Raw genomic sequence first — 26,023 nt, forward strand, 5'->3', positions numbered from 1 at the left:
AATGCACGTTTGACCATCTATTTGACTGGCTCCGTGTGATTGGATTGTACAGACCCATCAATACCACGCCCTTTCTCATTGCCTGCTAACACTCATGTCCTCTTGTGTCCTATCTCATTCCACTCAGCTCCAATTTGCTGCCACTGTTACACTTTCATGAATCTTTAACACAAAGAGAACATGGAGAGGAAAGCTTGCTTACCACTGCACCATAGACATAGCCACAGTGTTCACAAATGAACTCGGCCGTAGCTTCTCCATTTTCTCTGTGGATATCAATAGCCCTGAACATGACGGCGCTTGGTGAACATTTAACATTCTATAGATAGTGTATGCGCTTTGCTTACAAAACCGTAGTGTCTTCTTTAAGAGAATGTCACACGTGCGGAGGGAGCACCTGATCAATTGAAGGCCAACTATATTATAGCGTAACTGGACAGCCAAACCCTAGAGGCGCAATAAAAACAGAGGTCCACTCTCAGGTGCCTGGTGGTACCAGTGCTGCTGTTGAAGGTCAATATGAAGTGACAGGGCAACAAACAGCAGGTAGCATGCGTCAGTAGTAGCTACCAAATGCCAACACTAAAAGGACCCAGCCCTATACACAAACATTCCGGTTTTCTAAGCGTTGTTAAGACAACGTTTTAAATATTAAACCGTGATCAGGTAAGTTGACAAGCCAACTTGTCAAGGGACCAGAGGGCCTTCAACAAACACACAGACAATGAGCCAGGAATGAGATTGGAGTTAGTACAAGGAGGATCACTGATCCAAGAGTATATTCCTTGTAATCCATGATCATGACTGCCCAAAGCACACACAAACACAAAAACACGCACAAAAACAGACAGACACATTTTAGGAATCTCTATTCTGGTGGCAATAAAAAAAATTACTTAACCCTTACCTTAACCCTAACTCCTAAACCTAACTACTAACCCTAATTTTAACCACAACTGTAATGTTTTCCATTAACCTAACCCACGAGATGGAAATAGCCTATTGGGGAACAACGAAAGGGAACAGTAAAGCTCCCCACTAGGTCAAATTTTCCTTGTTTTATGATCCTTGTGAGAATTATCAGTCTGCACTATGTTGGTCAAATCGAAAGGCACACGCTTTTGATCTATCTATCTAACTCTCATTAACACATACATTGCCTTCCATTATTAACTTGGTCTGTAGTAACCCTGATCTAACCTGACTGACTCAACTTTCACATCCATCCACGTGGTACTGTCTAACCAGGCCCACAAAGGACCAGTAGGCTTCATTACCACTCCAAGCTAGATGATCATGTTAGGATCCCGGACAGCTGAAGACCAGTGAATAGGCCAACACTAGCCACATCCAATGCCTGCCCGATACTCAACTCTGTTGCTCCTGATCTGCCAAGCATGCACCATGTAATCATATACACACACATAGCTCACACACTCACATACACTCACATACTCATTCCCACACTAGGCATTTGCCCTTATGTACACACACACACACACACACACGCACAGCTTTTCTTCTGCTAGGAAGTTTTGCATTAATATTTATATTGTGGCTGTGAACGCTCCCTCTCCTGTATCAGCATCGGGCCAACACCCCAGGGAGAAAACACCTGGCCCAGAGCTGCAAAATGGGCCATTGAACGCAGCCCAGCTGCTGTCTTGAACACAGCTCGGCTGCTACCCCTTGATGAGGCACACATGGCCCAAATAAGCCTTTCTGGGAAGCAGAGAGGGGACAAGTGTGAGGCTGTACCCTGCCCAGCGCTTTGTGGTTTTCTGTTTTAGGTAATAAAATGACTTCCAGGATGTTTGGAGTGGATTGCACAAAACCTCTCATGCCTCTTATTTCCTGTTGTCTTGTTTGTTGTTTCTTATTCGACTTGTATGGTACATTGTCTCATTTTGGTTTCTTTTGCAGTAGCAGAACTTGGAACCGTGTGTTTCACATCACTCCCTATTCTGTCTGTTGAGGACACTGGCCCCACCTCCCCAACATTCAGTAACGGCAAAAGGTGGAGAAACAACCCGGTTTCGAAGCTTCGTTTTGTGAGTTTTTCATTACGTCTCTGTGGAAAAAAAAGCAATGCAATCCCTAATGTTATGCTGTTTTCAAACGACTGTAGCTTAGAGGCCACTTTTCCTTCCTCCTCTGCAAATACGTAGAATAGGACCCCACAAGACACAATGAAGTTAAATGCATCTTGTAGTCCATAGACAAGCTCAGTCTGGCCTGAACCCCTGCGACCTGCTCCACCAATCCTTCAGTGAGCCTGGGAAACTAAACCAAAGTATTGATTGTTGTCAGACCTTTTCCATAGACTTGCTTACAGTGGAGAGAAACCAATATGTCATTTTGTCATTTGAGTTACTTATCCTTCTCATTTAACTGGCTTTATTGTCCCCTTGGGGAAAATGTGTTGTATCATGTCCCATTGAAAATGTTGTTTTACGGATATTACAATATAAATCGTATCATAACACAGTATGGAAAGTGGAAACCAGCTTGCTGCTTGCTGCTTGTGATTTCATAGTGACATCAGGCCCAGGTATTTAGTGGACATAACGTTTGGCCCAAATTATTAGGGTTGTTCAAAGTTCATATACCGGGGTTTGTCTTGTGTCTTAAATGTTGTGCGCCTTGCTGAGGGACTTAAACATGAAGATCTTGTCCATTCCTAACTGTCTGACTCTTGCCTGCTGTGGTGACTGTTCTTCTGCATGTTTGTCTGGCTAATGGCGTGACAATGTGCAATGACGAGGCAATCCCAGTTGACGTGGTGCCAGCCCATAATGCACGTTGCTCTTCCCAGACTTACAGCTGTAACGGTCAGTAATAGTTCTCTCTGCATCACCTCGTGTTACGTTCCTCCAACTCTGTTCCTCCCTTGGGGTGCACACTACGCTGTCACTCATTAACAAGTGTCAGGGGACTCAGCGCGCCTTTGAAGCTAGTCCCCGTCACCCCGACCCTGTTGCTAAATTTCAAATGGTTTATTATCAGGTGTTTTGTATTCAGCCAACCGGCCCGGAAAATGTTGTCATTTTCTTTCATTCTTAGCACCCCGTCCCCCTCCCCACGTAAGTTAATATGTATGTTTTTGTTTTTTTCTCTTATCCACAGCCAAATGAGTTGGGTCATTGCCTAGCGCAGGCTTCAAGGGACTGTTCTTTGCCAGGGGGTTTTATAAGACACCTTGCAGCAATGAGAGAGCCTTGTTCTGTGGTTTCACATGAATGCACACCGATGACAAAGCTCAACATGTGTTTCCTGGGTGGGAATCAGGAGGCAGGCCTGTGCGTGTTTAGTTGAATTTGAAAGTTAGTTTTTGCCCAGTAGCAATAGGCTTCTATCTGTCCATTTACATTTGGCCTCTGTTCCAGTTTACATGAAGATAGATAACTCTACTGTTTGTAGTATGGTGGCTGTGTCGGAAATAAGGGTTGGGATTTTTTTATCAGTGATCTTTAGATCTGATTGGGTTGGATGTGCGGTACAGTACCCACCATATCTTTGACATTGATATGATCCAGTAGGATGACAATGATGTTATCTGATATTCATTCACTAACCCGGCTCTTTTCCAAACGTTTCTGTTCAGGGGACCAAATAATATCACTGTAAAAAGCTCCTGAGAATAGATATATTCTGAGTATTCATTTTATTATTGGTTGTTCAATTTATAATTGTTATTATTTGTTCTTATTAAAATGTACCATTGCGAATTGCCATTTATTTTCTTGTAAGGTAAAACTTTTTATTTGTAGTTATTCTTCATAATGTGACCACTTTGTTATTGGAAATCACTGCTCAAGCCCTTGACTTCAATAAAAATGGAAAACATTAACAAGCAGACCTAGCATGGCCTCTGCAAGCAGATGGGTTGTTATTTGAGTCCCACTGTCCCCATTTCCAAAACAATTATATACTGTATATATTTTTTCTCAGTCGGCGTCTGCAGCCTTGCCTCCTGTCTTGGAAGATCTGCTCGGCTCATCCTTCTCTTATCCCCCATGTTGAAACACATGGTGATGTTTATAACTTGTGCACATCACATTGGAGAAATGCATCTTCTAAATGACAATATTGTTAGATAGTATTTTGCGTAGATAGCTGGAGACAGTACAGTGGACGTTAGCTCCAGATCCACTTTGTCTCTTTGACCCATTCAGCCCAATCAATTACTAACCATTAAAGCTCTTTTCCAGGTCAGACAGACAGAGAAAATAGGCCAAGTGCTGATCACTTCTTGCTTGTGTCCCAAATGCCATACAGGCCCTGGTAAAAAAAAACGAGTGTGCTTTATAGGGGATAGGATCTCATTTGGGAATCAAGCTTCCTCTGAGAGAAGCCAGAAGCATTTAGTTGAGCTCATTGAATCTATCTGCAGTGCTGCTAGCATGAACCTAATGTGTTTTCCGACTATGGTTCAAATGATGCTCTGTCCCCCCTTTGTGAACCATCCAGGGACAGATTGGTTGTTAGAGTGTAAGTCTAAGGTAACTGAAAGTGGTGGACCAGTATCTGAGGGGTTACGGGTTCACATCCCTGTGAACCCGTAACCCCTCACAGCCTATGTGGTGAACAAATCTGTTCTTGAGTCCTTGAGTAAGGCAATTAATCCTAATTGCCTCTGTAAGTTGTTCTGGATCAGACCGTCTGCTGAATGACTATATATATGATTATATTCTTGACCCTATCGTCCCAGGTAAAAAGTAATGCACCAGTTATGTGATAGATTTCTTGGTTTTGGCGTATTAGAACTGTACCAGCTAGTTTCTGCCCGTTTGACTCTGACTCTGTTTTTGGCCTAGCCCTCCTGTACTGTCGCCTCTCTATCCCGTATTGCCTGAGTATGACCCATTGCCTGCCTTGGACCTCAATTTCAGCCTTCCCCTGTTAGTTACTAATAAAGCTGCTGCACTCAGCGCTTGGAACCATACGTCCCTTCTGTGTATTCACTACAACAACAGTTTAGATTATCCATTAACTATCTATGTTTCCTGCATAAAATGCATTTAAAGATAGTTCTGGGCTAATAACATAACATTGTTAATACCATCAATTGTTTTTAAGATATCTTAAATTTTATTGCAAACAATTGAACACATTGCTTATCTGTAACTTGTTTAATCAACAAACTCCAGTAAGCTGAATTTGTAAAGTACTGGAGTAAAATGACCAATTCATGATTATTTGATCAGCCCAAATACTGAGCAAATTTGCATTCCTATTGCAGATTGTTGGCTGTCTTAGAATTGTAATTCTGCTTCAAATTAGCAGAATCTGAATGCATGTTTCTACTAAACAACTCAAAAACATATCCATCATTATCATTCAGTATTCCCAACATTCTTTGCTCCAGGTAGATTTTTTTTCACAATTAGATTGGTGTTTGCATGTGAATTGCTTTGGTTATTGATCTTACGCTACACAGACCCAAATAGCATGCAATTGTCTAAACAAATCCATTCTGTAAATGGATTTACTTTTTCACACATTTACTGAGATGCTTGTTCCAGTTTATATTAATAAGGAAGTCTCAATAAGTAACCCTCTCTACGTCAGCAGTCATTCTCAATATAGATTGAAGTTGCGCTCTATCTTCTTTTTCACCTCCTTTAACACCTGGTCCAGATGCCGAATATCATGACACAGGAAAAACATGCTACAAGCCCTTATATTCTGGTTTCTATTGCTCCTCTGTTGTTCCCCTGTTGTGGCTGATAACATCACAAGGTCTCATCAGGCCAACTACTGGAATGTACAGAACATTTCAATAATTTATCAGATCTTAGAGAGAGCAGAACAAATTTGGTTAACCTGTCTAACTCATAGAGATTTTATCTAGAAACATTTTAGATCACTGGCTATATACTCATTTTCTATGATATACTTTAACATGGCCTACCTTGAAGCTTACTTTTTAGTCACCTGTATACATTTATGTGCAAACTCCCAATCCCACTACAGCTGGTTTAATGTATTTTTTACCATGCTTGTACATCTGTAATTTAGTTTTACTGCACAAGTTGAAGTGCTCTCTGTAAGATTTGAGTCCTCCCCGCTGCATTGCAATTGGCCACCTGCACGGTGTCCTTGTGTTTCTGAAGTCCAGGATGTGTGTGTGTGTGTGTGTGTGTGTGCGTGTGTGTGTCACTGTTTTCCTCCCCTGCTCATTTCAGCCCAGCTACACTCATGCATGTTGCTTGACATTTATATGTGTGGCCAATAGTTTTAACCAAATATTTCTACAACCAACATAAATGCTAGATGTCGAAAAGGCACAGGCAAGAGTGAGAATGTTTTTGTGTATCTGGTAAACAAGTGTATGTGCATGGGTGTGTGTGAAGGTTACGGTGAGCTGAGCCAGGCAAGGCCAAATATGGGCAAAAAGGGGCGGGGCACTGGTGTCAACATGTAGTAAAGGCCACACAGCCTTGACTGTGGAGCGTGAAGGGTTTAATGGTAACATAGATAGTAAGGTAAAGTGCAACAAGGTTGAGATAAGAGAGAAAGCTGCAACAAGGAGGGAGAGACAGCAACAATAACTGAGGGAAAGAATGAGGAAAGAAAAAGCTGCAGAAAAGAACAGAAAGTCGAAAGTACGGTAAGGAGAGTAAAAACTATTAAAACTGTAGAAGAAGCTAGTGCTTCCTTGTTGACACAATAGGCTGTGGTAATAGTCTGCGATTTATTACAGTAAATATAGGCAAAAATAGTCACATCTAAATGTAGTATACATCTTGTTTTATAGGTCAGTGGATTCAACCAATTCGTTTGAATAAAAAGAGGTAGGCTAGCTGACCCCAGGATTACTTTTTGTTTTTAATGAGCCACCCAATATCACACATCAACGGGACGATCACTCTCCACCCATCAGTTTACATAGTGGGTAACACATAAAGAAGTTGCTCGCTAACATATGGCATAACACACTGATACCAATACTACTGCTGTAAACATAGCTGGCCTATTGCTAGGAGAGGACAGATGACTCCAAACAGTACAGTTAACCCCACGTTTGTTCCACTCTCTGGTGTAAATCCCATTTGCAGCCAAGACTTAATTGGATAAGATAATCATGTGTGACCCAAAGCAGACCAACAAGGTCTTACTTCAGTTGTGTAAGCCTTTAAATAATTAACCCTCTCTCATTCACAAACTTGCCCAACACACACACAGACCCGCAAACAGGTTTTTCTGTCCATCCATGTTCCTAGACCTTACTGTAACCTTAACCTCAATAAACGACACCTTTCCCAAAAATAACCCATAATTACTAAACTTAAAATTTACACTACATGTATCACTTTGCCCAATTTTAAGTTCTACCATAAATTGAACCATTAATCGGGGTCCTGTTTCTTATCATTGTAGGGACATCTGATCCCCAAATGTATGTAAAGACCACGACCACACACACAAATTCACATTGCTTCTCCATACATCAACCAACAGGGCTCAAAAGTGTCACCAATTTAGTGAGTATCATTTTGGGAGTGCAAAGAGAAAATGGTGACTCACATTTTTACACATTAGTGTTTGTGCTCTGTAGATTTGAGTTGTATGGCCTGAACACATCTCCATACACTGCAGAGTGGAATAAAGCACCGGCTGTGAATGAAAATGTTTCTGCCAGTCATCCGTTAAAACTCTCCTACAAGGCTCGGTGAATGACATCAGAGCAGAGTACAAACTACTCTGGGCTAGTAGAGTAATTAGGTGCTTTTATGCAAATGTTTGACTATTGTTGAATGTATGGCACAGAGTTCCCATGACATTTCATGTTGCCCTGCAGCTCTTGCCTACCAACAGAGGAGGATGGTGGATTTCAATTTTTATTTTGTGTGTTTATTTTTGACTATTTTAGCGCGCGCATCTGTTGCCTGGTGTAATATGTTATGCATTTTAATTGACAAATGTAATACAGTGTTACTTTCATGCTGGGTGCCCCTGTAGACTGGCAATACTATTTGGGGAAAGGAATTGCCTGAAGAGAAGCGGTTGAATAAAGAGGTTCTAAATATACCCTGCATTTCTGAAGGCACAGCGAGAGTCCAACCTCACCACAGAGGAAAGCAGCGGGACTCCCTCATCTCTCCCCTTCCTCTCTCTCCTTCCATTCTCTCTTTCCTCTCTCTTTTCTTTCTCTTGTCTCCTCAGTCGATTTCTCACTCACTTTCACTCAGTCCTCTCTCTTTCCTGTCCTGCTGCTTTCTATGAGAGTTGTTCATATTATCCTCTCTGTCTTGCGCTCTCTCGCTCTGTCTCGCTCTCTCCAGAACCCCACTGAGAGAGGCTGAGGGCTCCCGCTGTGTGATCAGATGAATAACAATCCAAGGCTTTGCTTCACGTCTCGTGATGGTTGAGCATTTAACACACAAAAAAGGCAGAGGAAGATAGTGATGATCCAATTTTAAGGCTTTTTACACTCTTTGTTTAAATAGTTCAAAGTGATTCCCATGAGATGTCAGCTTCTGTGTGTGAAGGGATAGAGAGAAAGAGAGAGAGAGAAAGAGAGACAGACAAGCAAAGACAGAGCAACAAAGAACGATAGAGAATGTAAGTACATTTGTGCAAATCTATTTTTTTCTTCCTAAGAGTCTCCAATGCTTTGCTGTAGTTTGTAATGTACATTTGGCCTAAGGCTTCACGGCTGCAGTGTGGGCTGGTATCTGACCTTCTGCTCTTTCAGCAAAACCTCTATCCTCTATATTTCACCAGTACCTTGTCCAATAAACATGCCTTAAAAATATAAACTCTTTCAAGCTTTTCTTTACTGCACAGTAAACCTGGTTGACCAGGCAAACACCGTTATATGGAGCCATTCACAGAACATTCTGACATCTAAGAGAGGTCCTTAATGATATACCTCGTACTGACTGATTCAGATACAGTATTGTTCCCTCTCCATCCAGAATTTATTTTGAAAAGCGATTGAAGGTGTACTCTACCACTGACCACCCAACATGCAATCTTCCAATTTATATACCTCTGAAAAGATATAGTGGGATTTGAGCTGCGTAAGCCAATGATTTCACAAGACCCGCCCCCCTTGTCTTCAGCTTAAAAGATGATTATTGTGTATGATATTGGGATCCTTGTGTGTCTGTGTGTATGTGTGTGGGTCATTGTATGTGCATGCAGGCACATGCGTCTGTCCTAGCATATATGTATGTTATGAGTGTATTAAGCCTTTAGCCATTCTGGTTGGGTGACCTTGGGGTCTTTGAGGGTGTGATGCAGAGGGAGGTCAGGAGTTCATTGGAAGGCTATGTAACGACCTTCATCAGCACAGTTCATCAGTCATGCCTCCTGCCTTTCCATCAACCAGGGATAGAGATGCTATGGGGAGAACGCACACTTAACTGCGTCCCAAATGGGACCCTATTCACTACACGTAAAGAAACGACGTCCCCTCTGGCAGGGCTCTTGTCAAAAGTAGTTCACTGGATTCAACTTAGGAGGCAGTCACTTGTTCGGGTTCCACAGAGCTTTACATTTCATTTCCATAATGTCCTGATTATTCTGTTGGATAGACGTTATGATGATGAGTGGTAATAACCCAGGGTTTTCTCAGTAGACGTTGACAGGACGGGGTTTGAAGGTGAACAGTACACAGGACTCACCCCCCCCCCACCCCATATCTTTTTTCCTCTTTTCTGAAAAGCAGCTGTGTAAGTGAAATATGAAAAGGCTCTCACTGTCACTCACAATAGCTCACGCTACTCTCTCTGTGCGTGTACATTTAATACTTTATAGGTTATATGCAGTTTATGTGAATACGTTTTTTTTTTCTTTCACCATCTCACATCAGGTTGTCAGTAAAACAGACCCCAAGTAGAGAGTTTAGTCTGTAGAAGGGAGTAGTCTAAATCGTCAAAATCCAGCAGACAGTTTGAGTGCGAGTAAACATGGTCATGTGACTCAAACAACAACACGGCACAGAAGACTTAACAGACTAAACATGATTACACAGTAGAGAATACACCATATAATTCAGCATACAATGCAGCCAATGAATACACACACACGCGCGCACACACACACATGCGCGTACTGTACATTTTGCACTACGGTTATCTCAACGCGTCAGCAAAATCACATTTTGCACATGCCATTTTTTACTTGGTTTTCAGAACGACTCAACCGATGCCAGGCCTTTAAACTCCCTGTAGAAAAAGCTTCTTTTTTTTTTTTTTACCACCACGGAATGCGACACATTCAAAGGCGAGCTCAAAGAAAAGACCATATCCCCTCCCTATGTGGTTGTAACATGATGGTGGATTCCCTGCTCTGGTTGTCATGAGGAGCACCCCTAGCCTGCTATTTTAAGACCGGGAGAGGGGAACAGAGCCCCGATCCTTCCCTGGCCTGGCTGACATGGGCATTGGGTAATGGCTGGTATTAGTTTTCAAATGAGCGCACCACATACGTATCTCCCCTTTCCCTGCCTGGTGGTCAAACTGCACCTGTTGTGGTCTGTGTTGAGAGATAGATACTAGACAGGGCCGTGTTGGCTGACTTGGGGGGGGAAATGAAGGGTTCAGGGGGGCCAGGAGCATCTGGGTAGGACATAAGATGGAGGGCCAAAACAACGTTCGGGGCAGGGCTGGGGGTTGTGCATGTTTGAGTGCGTCTGACACCAAGCGCTGAAGAAATGAAAATTCAGTGCCTATGTGTGATATTTACAAGATACTTAGATGTTTACAGTGGAGATAGTAATTTGAAATATATTCCCTCAGACTACCTCACAGGATTCTGTATGTAGATAATTTACATACTTTCTCCTTACTGTGCTGCCGCTTTCCTTTGTGGACGCTGCAGTGCTGATCAGGAATTTTTCAATTAGAAAAACTCTACACACTTCAACATGTTGTTTTAACTTATAAATATAGGCTTTTGCAAACACACATACTACTCCGACAGGCAAGTTATTCAGGTATCATCTTCCAAACATGTACAGAGCCCACGTAATAACTGCATAATTATTCAACATGACCATGACGGCTGCATGGAAAAAGTGGGAGAAAAGCGGCAGAGAGAGACACGCATCACTTTGGCCTAAAAGTGTATTCACCGAATGTCCTTCACGTTCGGTTTTGTGAGAATCCGATGAAAACGTCATCCCTGATCGTTGTTATGTCACACTACTAAATGCCCACACGGATCAGAGGCTGCTAAATTAATAGGTATTACAGACAAGCGTATTATGTGACAGCTTAGACCTATGTAATTATATGATTATAGGAATATAAAAAAAGAATCTGGAGCAATAATGGTATGGTAATGTTATGGTATAGTCCAGTCCTGGGAATAAATTAATCTACTTTCACCCCGGGCGATATATCAAACACATGCAAGACACACACGCCGTCTAAATTGCAGATATTAGTCCGTGCCAAACTAACAAACCGGTTGGGTTCCCATCAGCAACGGCTGCTCGGACATGGAAGTCTGGAAAATGCCATCAGCTGTCTATCATATTGTTATACTTGAATGATCAATGTAATTGATCATTAATGTTGGCATAGCCACGGGCTGACCAGCAGTCAACGTAGTTATTATTTAGCAGCTCTGGGTACAAGATGACAGAATGGCTATAAGCATACAGTATATTTATATTTCGAATGTTCATTCAGATGTCCATATATCTCCATGGCATTTTCCATAACTGGACGTTCTGGCTAAATGGGAAGAGAGGCTGTGTGGTGACACTTGGATGTTTGACACTCCATCACAGTGCTTCCTCCACATGTACTAGCTTAGTTGAACAATACTGAAGAGAACCTCCCCAGACCAACTGCTGAATATGTCCAGCACGATCTGTAAGTGGATGATGGATCTCCGGACCGACGCAGGGAACCGCAAGGATGTGGCCTCACTCCTTATCTACACCTCCTACGCCAAGGACTCCAAGGCAGCTGTCCAACTACTCATGTCTGCAAACCATACCACTCTGATCGGTCCCATCAGACACCATCACAAGGATTGTTGTTGACTGTTAGGGAACGCCCCCCACCACCTCTATGCTGGAGATTGAGGGCTTAGTAGTTGGTCATCTGAATCCCTTGAATTCCTAGGTATTGTCATCTCCAGACCCTCAGGTGGGATGACAACAACGCCAAGCAACAGCAAGCAATCATCAAAAATTAACCCCAAAGGATCCCCAGCTGCAGCTAATAACATCAACTCTCCCAGTCTGGCATTCATGCATCAGTCAGTAGGATGGAGTGTTTAAATGTACTAAGTTATTAAAGGTGAATGAAAATGTTTTTCCTCTCGTTAATAAAATAATGTCAGTGATTGGCTGATGGGTAACAGTAACTCATCAGAGAGGAATTCACCTTTCAGCAGTAAAAATAACATAATACAATGCAAAATGTACACTGGGTGTTTAACAAAATGACAGTGAGTTCTTGAGCTGCCAAACATCGGAATGGTTCAAATCCTGAATTCTTATTGGCTGAAAGCCGTGAAGTATGAGCCATAGGTATGACAACATATGTTTTCATTGGTAAAACTGCATTAATTAATGGTTTATACAGCAATAGAGTCCCAATATACTCGGACTACGTGTTAAATCATGCAGGTCTAAGAACAGATCTGAGTCAGGGCATATTGGCCATATACCACACCCACTCATGCCTTGTTTCTTTATTATAATCATTGTACTTATAGAAAATTATTCACAGCAAATCATCCTCCTATCCATTATGCAGAGGGTTAGTGAAGACATGACCTTACAATCCAACACAGACACACACACAAACACACACACACTCTAAAGCCTCAACCCTATACCATTTAATTGCAGCTAACTGTCATGGAATTCACTCAGATTCTTCAAAGTCTTAACTTGATCAGGGTAAATTAATTTTCAGTTTTTGATTCATCTATGAAAGAGGATTTGTTCATTGATGTAATGCTCTTGTTAAATTATTGTTATTCGTTTCAGTCAAAACATGTAAAATATTTAGCTGTGAAGTTACTGTAGCATTACAAATATTCAAGCACTGCGACATGACTTAACGGTTTATTGCTAGGATTACAAAAACTAATGAAATAAAATATTTTTAGAGTGTCTGGGTATTTCTACTGATGTGTGTGGAATTTTTTTCTTAATTTGCAACCACATGGCAGCTAACCAGTCCAAATATATACAGTACATTTCCTCAGCTGAATCACTGTGTTGATTCAAAGCGTCTATATCAACACATTTTTTCAAATCTGCACACATTCCATTCTATTCACTATATGATTGATTTAGCTTTTTCCTTTCATTAGAGTGCTGTATGGGTATGTTTTAGTGGATGTTTTACTAAGAATTACCAGCTTAATGGGAACTTCTAACCATTACTAAAGACAATGGCCAAAAAACCAAAGCAAAACAAAAGACTACCCACCCCCCACTTCAAACCCTGCCACCACGCATGCGCACACACGCACGCACGCGCGCACACACAACAGTCCTTTGAAGTGTCCCATTGTCTTGTGTCTAAGTAATTAAGACATGGAGATTTGGCCTCAATGCCCCCGCCCTCTTTTCTGCCACTCGTCTCCTCATCTTATTGGTTGTTTGAGGGGAAAAAGGGAAAGGGACCACATTCCTTTCTTCTGTCAGCTCCAGGCATGTCCAATGTGACATGTATGTGTGAATACTCTCAAAGCTCTGGCTCTACACAAACACCCAGAGGAAAGCGTATGTGGAGGCAAGTGTAAGCACACACATACACACACACAGTTAAAGGATTCACACAAGTCAAGGGAGCCGTGAGGCACAATTGAAGGAAAAGCATGACTAGTCCCTATTAATAGCACACTTGGGTTTATTTTTTACTCTTCTATTATTAGCCCTTTGGATTTTTAAACTGTACAACTTTTGTATGACTGTTCTGGGTTGAGCTATTTTTGAACACACCTTACAATTACTCAAGGCCTTATGAGAGGAGATAACTGGGCAGCAGTCTAATTGTAGGCTTGTGTCTTCCTTCTGTCTTTTAACATGATCTATTGTATATTTTTACGCTAGCACTTTTATAGTTTGCTTTTCATTGTGTAATTTTGGGTAATGTATTTCAGTCCAGGGACTGTATCCACTGTATCAAAATCATTTAAATTAAAGCAGACACACCACCCTTTGTTTTGGTTAAAAGCTGAATAATGTGCAAAGAGAAGTGGTGAGTAAAAATGTAAAATCTATTGTATTCACCATTTGTCCAATGTTGGTTACATTTTATTAAATCCTTTCTTTGGTAAAACATCCAAAGACAGCAGAAAAACAACGAAATGTGGGACTCTGGACATTGTAGTTTTCAACTGAATTATATATTCAGTTAAAAAACTACAACATCCAGAGTCCTACATTTTTAATGCAGTTCAGGGCAAAAAAGAAAAAAGCAGTTAACTAGAATGCAACACGTAAAGACAGTTTGTGAGGTGGCTCCACTTGATTGATAGTTGTAGAACTTTGTAATTACACATCTCTGCAGCATAGGTAGCTAGCTAGGATAACTCTTTGGAAATAATGGCTAGTACGGCTGGCTGGCTGAAAGAAACATTTTCAATATTTTTTTAAGTCAATATTTAATCTTAATATGTCAATACATTTGGAATTTGAATGCATTTCTAAAAGAAACATGCTTTGAGGCTATAAGCTGTTTAAATTTACTTTAAGGCTGAATTTGGACCTTAGAGGAGCAATAGTGCATGGTGTTTGAATATGTTGGCACAAAGAGTCATGTCTCTGTGTACACAGATGCTGCTCTGTCCCTCTTGCTCTCTCTGTCTGCCCTCTCGTTCTGTTTCCCAGTGTCTCCCTCTCCATGTCTCTCACAGTCCTGTATCTCTTTAGATCCCTATATTTTCAGCCTGCAACCAAAAATCCAAAATAGACGACCACAGTGTCCAAATGGTGTTTTTATGTGCAAATTGTCACTCTGCATGAGCGGGGAAACGCTTATTATGGATGCAAAGTGTTCATTTTAAATGATTGTAGATCACAAATCCAATGTGAATCATTGTCCCACTGTCTCTCTCTGTCTCTACTCTTTGTTTTTCCGACTCTCCTTCACCAAAGCCACATTCCTCCCACGCATACGCTCTTTCCCTTTAGTGCTAAGCCTCACAAACCACTTTCTGCCCTGTGACCATCTACCATCAAAAGCTTTTGGAATATTCTTTTGACCCACCCTATAAATATACACAACCAATGTTTCTGGAACCAAATCCAGGCCCTAGTCATCAACAGCAACACCAAAATACATCAGACACCACCTATACAGCAGTGGGTCTGGCCCACAACGAATCTCTAGGAATCTAATCATGACATTATCTCTAAGGAATTTGTATTTACTGTTTGGTCCATGATTTGCGATACATGCCTCTCCAGTGAGCCACACATCTCTGGAGCAGACCAGGGTTCAATTGATATTTGTTTTTCTATGACGTTCTCTATATCGGCTCTTAAGTGACTTTCCTTTGCCCAATGGAACGGAGTATCTGGGTCCCATTCCCAAACTGGTCATTCAGTGGGGCTCAAGTAGATGACTGAAATATTTCGAAGAAACCATATGCTATTTGGAAATCAGGTTTTCTACTCATATCAGCGCTGACAGGCCTTTGAGAGAAGTCAGTGACCGTGTGACTGACTCAGAGCTAGATAATTAATGAGATGCAAAGACATGATGCATATTGCAGGCCAGTCCGGAACTGGGTTTAAGGTTGGGGCTGTGGTGTGGGGCTGTGGCTTGGTGTCTTACAATTCTAATTAGAGTCTGCTTGGGTTCCCATGAGAAAGTCAGACAGTGAGAGAAAGAAAGAATGAACGAGAAAGGGAGAGAGAGGAAGAGGGAATCTGAGGATGAGACAGGACATGGGGAGAGAGTGAGAGAGAGAGAGAGAGAGGGATGGTAAAGGGTTGCGGTGGTAGCCAGATCCCAGCATCTGCCCTTTCACTTCGTCTTAGGACAACTTTCACGTGTGACTTCCCAATCCATGACTTGACATGATAATCCCCAGTTTGGTCAACATCAACCTGAAGCCTGGAGAAAGTGGCAGATTGTCATGAGGTTCACTTACTCGTTCATACTTTCATCTTGTAAGTTTACTCCCTTTTAGTAATCTGGTAAGTGCTGATATTTGCCCTTTGCACCCAAGTGTGTCTAAAAAAAATGTATTGTTGCATATTCCCATTATCAACTTCAGAGAGTTAGGTCATAGCCCAGATCTACCAATGGCCTTGACGCAAACAGGAATACAATTTTCCTTGCTAAATTACAGGGTTTTTTCCCACCTTGTCGGCTCTGGGATTTGAAAAACAAACTTTTTTTGCTAATGGCTCAAAGCTTTCACTGCTATCTGCCACCTCACTGCTTAATTTGTATTGGCTGTGGAAATAGTTTCATGTCAGTAGGAAGTTTCCTACCAATTCAAGTAAAGGATAAACTCGAAGCATAGAAACAAAACATTTAGAGAGACCAGAGGGGGTTCTTTTGTAATTGCAAAGTTGTTGGGCACCACTTGTAAGGACTTTGCTGCCGGTTTGAAAGCTATGTAGTGGATCAGGAGGGAGAGAGGAAAGGGGGCCATGACCAGGCTAGACTGCAATGGTTTGTCCCCCCCACTTGGACCCCTTTCCGGGGCCCCACTTTGTTATTGTTTTGACTGAGAGGCTCTGGTCACGTGGGGCCTGCAGTATTATGTCTGGAATCTAGGTCACGCTACAGACCTCAGCCTCTTCCTTCCCTCCTTTCCTCTTTTCCCTCCCATCTATTTTATTTTTTGAGAGCAGCGTTTCCCTGAAACCTGCATTTCTCTAATTATTGCCCCTCTCCTTTACCCCTCTCTGTCTCTTTTAACCCCCCCCCCCCCCAGGCCCTACCCTCCTGTTTCTCTTAAATGTGACACTGCTCTTTAATTCCTGCGCTAACCAGCCACTGGGTTCAAGGTGTCTTTCCTCCTGTCCCAGTTGACAACAAATTGCCTATGAAGTGCGTGACTTTCAACCAGAACCCAGTTGGACAAGTAGTGCCAGTTTTGAGGCAGCTCCTGTTAAGGTCTGTCCTCGCAATCCGCTTGCTGCAGCTGCATATACCAGGTGTTTATCTGAGCTAAACAGCTGCAGTCTGCTGCTTTGGATGAGAGACTCAGACTTAGACGCGAAAAGGCTCATCTGAATGGGTTACCTGTCTAGATAGGGCGAGAAGCCTGGATTGCCCATTTTGAAGCAGGTGACTGTTTAGTAAGAAGAAGAAAAATAGGTCACCTGAAGACAGAAACAGTTGACTGTCTCTAGAGGTTTTTTTTGATGGATCTTGACTTTTAACCCAGACTAGAAAGTCAAAGCAAACAGGCAAATGCTGTAAATGAATGAGGTAGATACATTATGATGTGCTATGTACTGTATTGCAATGGGGAGAGACACAGGGAACAGACACTGGACAACGGTTTAGGGACCTGGAGGACTTTATATTAATTAAAAAGTGGGGAAGAGGTAAGGGAAAAATCTAAACCAATTAATCAACCCCCTTTTTTTGGGAGGTGATGTCTTATCTAAGGCTTCACAGGTGTCTCTACACCCTCCATCTGCTGTTTGTCTTTTAGCACCTCCATAGTGCTGCATTGCTTGTCGCATTTCTTCTATTTCGGTCTCTGCCCCAAGCTGCTCCTTGGGATCCCTTAAATACCTCCTGTGAGGAGGTCCCAAAGGTAGCAGTTATGTAGGGGCGGGACAAGTGCTGATACATGAAGACAGAAGCTTGTGGAACCTGCCAGCCGCAGTACATGTGTATAGATGTATATTTAAAAATTATATCAATAGGCTGAAATAATCATTGGACAAAAAAAAGTTAAACATTCAAATATGTTAATAAATAATAAATGTATCTAAACTGTGCCACCTCTGGAAGGATTAATTGTAATTTAATGTAACATGCATTTGGTGCTGCATTAACTGATCCTACAGTTGATTCCACCGTTGAAGGGAACCAAAACATTTCTCCCATCCGAGTGACATGTTTGAATTAACTGCTTTGTAGTGGAGATGTAATTCAGTCACTGGAGATTCTAGGCTATGTCACCAAGCTGAGATGGGAAGTTGTAGTGTTGCTGAAATCTGACCCAACTGAGGAGGTGGCGGGGGGGGGGTTGACCCTCCTAACTGCCACCAGAATGTTCCAGAATTGTTCCGGAATATTCAGACACTTTCCTGATACACGCATTCCCAGGTCCTAAACCTCTGCGAGCTGAGTTCCCTCGCTCGGTGTTGGTGAGAGACCTGTGTGCCACAATATATAAAACAATTCTCAATTACGTGAATTTAAAATGCTTTATTAAAAACAGTAAGAATGTATACATGCATGAAGATAATTTTGTTAAATATTGCTTGTGATAACAACTAGTTTTTTTGTAACTGTATACCTTAACAATAGGATTCGTTACAGTACTTAACAGCCTTTAGTCAAGACCCATAACTCTGGACTCTGACTCTGTGGTTATGAAATATGCAAATCCCTCACGTGCTACTGTTGTATTTGTTATTCTCTGATGTGGCGCCGGAATCTGACAGAGGTGCTCCGTCTGTGTTTATCTCCCTGCCACAGATTAGATGAAAGCCAATCGCCTGCGCATCAACCTTGTTGTCTTTATGGTTTTACTGAGGAAATGACACACCTCTAACTTTGTCACCTGTCCACTGATATCAGATGTTCTTCGTCAGTAGCAAAGACTCAATCCATGCTTACCTGGAAAAACAGCTCTCTCTTTATTTCCGAAGTTTCTGCAATGCCACTTCATTGATTGTGTTTTAATAAAATAGATGCTGCCAATATTAATTAGATTATCTGTATAAAACTCATTTTCTGGACTTGTCATGTATGTGCCCTCACATTAGAGTTGACAGGCTGGTCAGCTCCATTATAATGTAGGCTTTGCTCTGTAAACTTTTATCTGATGCTATCGCACATGCAACCACACAGGGCAGCATGTGATTTGGTTAAAATTACAGTCATATATTATGGAGACTAGAGCAGTCAAAACACACGAGCTGCAGGACACACACACTGAATCAGTAGCCAGGAGCAGGGGCACCCAGCTGAGTCCCATCCCAAAGAGAACCAGACGGACAGTCTGACAGCTACCAAACAGCAGGGTGCCTGTACACACACACACTCAATCACTCAGTACTAGCATCCTAAGGATTGGAATTTCATAATACTGAGATGCGTCTCTCCGGTCTGTACCCAGGTGCTGCAGGCATTGTTTGAACAAGGTCCCCAATTATAGTCTATGGGAGTATGGCGATCGAAGTGGTCAGTATGTATTTCACCTGAAGCATGCCCATGAACTGATAACTTTGAAATCACATGCAGATGACAGACAGACAGGGTAAGGTTGTGATCTGTGTTAGAAGGAATTGAGGTGATTGTGTACAGTCTTGGCCAAGACTGGTGTTAGAACCCAGAATAGCGAACGGGTTGGGGTCATTTAGGTTTGTTTGTCCTAGTCATATGACGCTGGTATGTTGAATCAGTCTGTTAGATTTATTCATTATTAATAACGGGATGATTACACCAAACCCAAAGCCAGATCATTTTGTTTGGAAAGATCAACGTGAATGTATTGTGCACTGACCGAGATTCTTGTAATTGAAATTCATTAGAAGCGTAATTTTTACGGATTTGCTTTGCAGTGGGTGATGGCATCCGTTAATGCTGATTAAGAAATGGGCAGTGTCTGTGTGGGAATGGGAGGTGGGCTGTGGGGTGATTGACAAAAGCGTGTCAGACGGGAGCCTAAGGGTTAGGCTGAAGGGTCTGGTGAGGGGCACCACCCTGGGGCTCATTTGGACGTGGTTTATGCCCCAGTGATATTGAGACAGAGGGGCATCGGCTTTCGTCTGTGCACTTACGAGATCTGGCAGCTTGTCAAGAAGACTTCACCCATATGTCAATCAAACCGTCCTTTAGTAAATAAAGCAATTAATCATTTGCTTCCATTGGAAAACAGAGGAGAGAGTGTATATATACAGTACATAGATGTGTACATGCATAGATAAGTTTTTGTCTCTCAGTTCACCCATATCAACAATGACCTATATTCCCCGGACAGTTCCAGGCTATAGTAGTCGCTATAACAACGGGATTATCTACCAGTAACTCCTGGTGTTCTATAAATTAGCATGGGCTAATCAGGACAGAGCTGAAAAGCATCTGTGGACCACCTCCTTTGTTTTGGCTTCCTCTCGGGTGCTTCCGTTCTGTTCCGAGAGAGACTGAATGGAGAGGCAGATCTCAGTCTTCAGTTTGTGTACATCAAATGGATCCTTTGGGGTTTGTAGCCTCACATTTGAGTAATTTGTTTGGGGACATCTTCATTCTTCTCCATGAGAGGCTGCATATCTTCTGGATCTGGTTCTGCATATTATCTGGATCTTGTCCTTTAGTTATGTTACAGAGGCTGGACCCATTGGGATCTCTTCCATTACTTATTGTAGCTGGGGTCATTGATTTCACTTGTAGACTATCCACTGATCTTTTAGGCTGAGCAGGCCCATCGGCTTGGTAATATGATTCTTGTTGGTTGGCATGACTGTGGGATGTTCATAGTGACGGTTATTGTTATGCTGTTTTGAATTATTATTGTTTTGTTTTGTTCAGCACATGGTGCTAAGAAATGATCATATTTATCTTTTTAATACTGTATATCAAACAAATACTATAAAACACATCTGTCAAGGCATCATCAGGCAGCCTTTAGGAAGACGGCTCTGTAAATATTTCTGTAATTCGTTTTTTTTTACAGTTTTTCATTTGTTAATATACTTTTTTTCAGGTCCATTTAGCACATTTCTGTGGTATAAAATGGCCCAAAAAGTCAACACTTGCATCACAGGCCCACGGTTCACATCCAGGCACAAAAAATGAATCATTAATCAATGATAAATGAAGCCTCTGTCAAAAGAAAATGTGTTGAAACTGAAGGGGTGTTAAGACTTTTCTAAGGCACTATAAGACTCATAGAGCATCAGTGGCGCAATATTGCCAACTGTAAACCCGCTCAACACTACTAGCAGTGTTTGGCTGACCTATGATTTAATCACTACATTCTGTGGACTTTTTTCAGGTGCAGGATTGTGACGAAGGACAAATATTGCCATGACAACAGCTACAGGCAGAAAATCGAGAGAAGACTGCGAAAGCTTGTATGTGTGACAACTGAAGTGTGATACTGTAGGCTACTATTCTGGCCATGAGCATTGTGTTGTGAGCTCCTAAGTGGCAGGTCTTGAGTAGCATCACCCAAGTGGGTACTTCACGCTGTTAGGGGGAGGAGTAGCTTTCTAGCTAATCGACCATGTAGCAGCCAGCAAACAGAAAATCTCCAGAGCACTACTGAAGCTGTAGACCTGACTGCTTCTGTGACACTAAATGACTGGCCTCCTCTGAAACCATCATAGACCATGGATATTCATTTGAACTCTCAAAGAAATGAATATCCATCAGCTTACAATCGTACACGTCTGAAGTAGCTTCTGTTAGATTACGGATATTTATAATGCTCCCAGATTTCAGTCAATAATAACCACTGCATGAATGTAACTTGAACTAAGGGGTTTGTACCAGCTCTGGTAAGAGAACTAAGTTGATCATCAGTTGATTGTTCCACATTAGAAGTCAAATCATGCTTTGTCTTCAAATATAAAAAATATCCTGGGATAGACCAGTGTTTTCCTAACCTTTTTCTTCATTTCTTCAGCTGTCCCCAATCCCATAGGAGATGAATAAACTCTTTGAAGAATCCTAGAAGTTATCTAGAAGTAGTTGAAAATTGACCATCTGTTAGTGATTTACATTATTGTTCTTATTTGTTATGCGAGTGCCCCATAGTACCCCCTGGTTTTCCACTAAGTCTAGGCCTGCCTTTTTTTATTTGGCAGGCACAGACAGACCTGAAGCAGAGCACAGTAATGCTGCTGAGCCAACTCAATAGATCTACACTGTTATCTCTATTGCCTGCATTGTATGTATGTGTGTGCATGCGTGTGTGTGCATGTGTGTGTGTGCATGCGTGTGTGTGCATGCGTGTGTGTGCATGCGTGTGTGTGCATGCGTGTGTGTGCATGCGTGTGTGTGCATGCGTGTGTGTGTGCATGCGTGTGTGTGTGCATGCGTGTGTGTGTGCGTGTGTGTGTGCGTGCGTGCGTGTGTGCGTGCGTGCGTGTGTGCGTGCGTGCGTGTGTGCGTGTGTGCGTGCGTGTGTGCGTGTGTGCGTGCGTGTGTGTGTGTGTGTGTGTGCGTGCGTGCGTGCGTGCGTGCGTGTGTGCGTGCGTGTGTGCGTGCGTGTGTGTGTGCGTGCGTGTGTGTGTCTGTGCGTGCGTGTGTGTGTCTGTGCGTGCGTGTCCGTGCGTGCGTGTGTCCATGCATGCGTGCATGTGTGTGTGCCTGCGTGCGTTTGTGTGTGTGTGCGTGTGTCAGCCTCTGCCTACCTGCCTGCGCTTTTGGACAAATATTGTGAACCCAGTAACAACATCTTCCTTGTAATAACCCTGAAGATATATCAATCTAAAAAGCAGCTGCTTTACCCATGCTCACTTCTCACTGAAATGAGGACACAAGCATGCATTGACACACACTCGCACTACAGCACTGACCTGTGAAATTTGAGTTTTTTTAAATTATTATTATTATCAGCACATCCACTCATTTTCCTTCAACGCCCGGCAAAACAGGGCTGGAGAATTACAGTATTATTTTCTTCAAAAGAGATTACCTTACTTACGAATATAACAAAGGCTAATTCACTTGCACAGGGCTAATCACCATCTGAGGAAGTGGAAAGTGGAAACTCAAAACCCATTAGCTAGATCGCTAAATATAATGTCCCGCCAGTTAGCTGTGAAATTGATTAATCTAACAATAAATGGCGTGTCTTTAAAGATCTTTTCACCATAGGTTACTATCCAGTGATGTTGTCTCTATGCAATCACCTTGACTGGCAGATCGTTATATTCTGTAGGTGTAATTTCCTCTCCTGAGGAATATACCAGCTGATGTTTGGCATATATATGTTTTTGGCATGGTACTTCTTTCACTCAGTAGGAAATGTTCTTGATGTGACAACAGTATTTAAAAGGATTTAAACTGGTGGTATTCAAATAATTTTGCTAACTGAATCAACTTTTGACATTTCTTTACTTTTGAATTGCGTACTTGCCACACCATAGCCTTGTCAAGCAGTAGCTTAACAGTAGCTAACATAGCTTGTAAAAATATACAAAAACACCTTTTTCCTGTATAATTATCTTTGCTCTATGGACAGCTGGTTGGCATTAAATAGAGCGGCAATTGTTCAGGCGTCAAATGGCTGTGCAATGTTGGTTACTCTTAAAGCAACATAAGCAGACTAGGCTATCCATTCTAGCGTATAATGAATATGTGACAGATGAATGGAAAAAATATATAATTCCATGTTGTAAAAGTTGTTCCAATGATCTTTCTCAAAAACTTGATTGTAAACCTATACATTTAATAATAATAATAATAATAAATATATTCATTTTCTGCAACAACAGGAGTATGGTAATTCACCCATGAACCCATTTGTGGTCACAACCCTAACTTTGAATACCTCTGATTTAAAGTCTTCTTTTATGAGTAAGAGAAACCAGTGCAGCATGTCTAAAGGCTTTGACACTGAAGAATGTTCAGACCCATCCATTGTGTGTGCCTTTTATCATACCTTGCATAACTATCAATACAGTATGTACAGTCATGTGAGTAAAAGTGTACCTTGTGTTTTTTTTGTGTAATCTTCCCTTCACCACTATTGACAGAACCTAATTTAACCTAATTTAAGAAATTACTCTGAAAGACGATTAGATTCTATGTTGTTATAAAATCTAAATCCTAATTCTTAATGCTGAAATTATAAGTACATCCCTTGCTTCAAATAACTAATTTTGCCCCATTTGACTGAAATAACTTTGACTAGACCTTTCTTGTAACTGTCTGTCAGCCTCTTGTATTGATTTGAGGAATTTGGCATACACGGCCCGCTTACAGTTCCCCCGCATTTTGATTGGATTGTATCCTAAGCTGTCACTTGACCATTCCATAACCCTCCACTTTTGAGCCATTCTGTTGTAGCTTTGTGTTTTAGATCATTGTCGGTTTCATATTTGGTTCTGCTTCAGTTTTTTGCCTTAATGATGGCAAGTTGGGTAGGCCTTCAGGCAGCAAAGCAGCCCCAAACCATTATGCCATGCTTACTGTTGGTATGTTTTTCTTAATTTCATTGCAATTCACAGCATTACATTTTTGCCAAATATGGCATCTGGCGTTGTGGTCAAACAAGTCTACCTTTTACTCAGCTGTCCAGAGCACATTGTTAAAGTAGTTTTAGAGACATTAGAGACATTTCTATAATAATATTCTGGTCAACTCTTTGACGAGTTTCCTAGTGCTCTGGAAATGTCTTAGAAATTTCTCTCGTGAAAGTGCTATGATGTATTTTGAAATGCTTAGAAATCACACCATTTAAACCCTACCATCAGTAATCTTTATTCTGAGGGCCTTGATTAGGTCTCTGATCTTGGGATGACATGTTGTCACAGACCCACATGGTTAAGACCAACCCAGAAGTTTCTAATCATTAAGTTACTCTAATATGTTTCTTACTTGCACCTGTTTTGGACATCTGGATGTAATTGTTGCCATTTTATGTGTTGGTTTGAACTAACTTTTTTCTGCATACTGAAATTGCATTTCTGTACATTTTGATTACATGAATGGTTTCAAAGTTAAACATTATTGTTGGGTTACCTTTATCCATGATTGTGGTTATAATTAATCTGAACTCTCCATGTGTCTACCACGGGCTGTACTTTCACCTGACTGTGAAAGTCTGTCTAACTGCTCCCTGTCTGTCTGCTTGGCTGCTTGCTTGCCTGTCTGTTTGTCTACATACTTGAAGGCCTTTGAAGCCTGTGGTTACTCTGACCCTACTCCAATGGGAATAGTGAACACAGCAGTCCAGTTCAGTTGTACATTTCCTCTACAGTGCTGCTGTCATTCTCTGTAGGTCAGTTCTCGCCTCACACTCTCTCTCCAGTCACAGCCACATGTGAAGCCATTACCCTCAAAACCTCACAGCTCACACACACTACATAACATCTTTGCTCATACACACGACCCCTTACCCTAACCCAAAAACCTAACCCCTAAGCTAAAATCAAACTTTCTCCTCATTGTCCCAACTAGATTAGTCAAACCGGTCTGCTTATCTCTCGTGGAATTCCTGTGATCCCTGGCTAGTAATCAACATGAGTCACTTCACTATAGTGCATTGTTGCCAACAGGTAACCTCTTGTGTGCGTTCACCTTTTATACAGCCATTACTTTCTCCATCAAAGACACATTCAAATATGATCCGGTTGCCATGTCACATCATGTCATGTTTACAAAGCCTTGAAGTTATTCAAAAAAACTATAATAAAGATGATAACGAGAAACTTGAAATGTAGTTTAAACATAACTGGGCATTATTGAAGCCGGTCCTCCCATTGAGCGCTTGCCACAAATGTCCATGCACAGCCATGACATGAATGCAGGCTCAGAAACAGACACATAATCATAACACACTTGTAGAAAATATCAATACTTGGGGTTGGCTTTGCTTTGGACCATAGTGACGTATGCACAGGTACACCACACACACACACACAGTATCCCTTCCACATTCACTGCCAGGTACATGCCAAATACCAGTCGGTCACCTCTAAATATACGCTTGCATCCTCTCGCTCTCTCCTTCACACCCCCATGCTGCGTCTATATCAGGCCCTCACATAGCCTCAGGCTGGAGTCCCAAGTGACCCTCTGCTTTCAATGTAGAGCTCTAGTTTTAATACAAACCCATAAGGAACCTGTCAAATGGAGTGCACTAAATAGGGAATATGTTGGCATTTTGGGCCATTCTATCTTGTTCTTAACCGGACTGTGATCAGAGAACTGCAATG

At 41.8% G+C, this 26,023-nt stretch overlaps 1 long non-coding RNA gene across 2 annotated transcripts in view; it reads left to right on the forward strand.

Annotated features, from left to right (window-relative positions):
• The first annotated feature begins 1,716 nt into the window (after positions 1–1,716).
• The window catches only part of LOC105020255, a 94,397-nt gene continuing 70,090 nt past the window's right edge, over positions 1,717–26,023 (forward strand). The window contains exons 1-3 of one of the 2 annotated variants that reach the window (XR_002195961.2): positions 1,717–1,790; positions 1,924–2,051; positions 21,130–21,991. This is a non-coding gene — a long non-coding RNA (uncharacterized LOC105020255). Of the gene's footprint in view, positions 1,791–1,914; positions 2,052–21,129; positions 21,992–26,023 lie in introns of those variants that run through there. The other variant, XR_004575201.1, reaches the window with a different exon arrangement.

This window comes from Esox lucius, chromosome 23 (genome assembly GCF_011004845.1).
Source record: "Esox lucius isolate fEsoLuc1 chromosome 23, fEsoLuc1.pri, whole genome shotgun sequence".
In the NCBI taxonomy this organism is placed as follows: domain Eukaryota; kingdom Metazoa; phylum Chordata; class Actinopteri; order Esociformes; family Esocidae; genus Esox; species Esox lucius.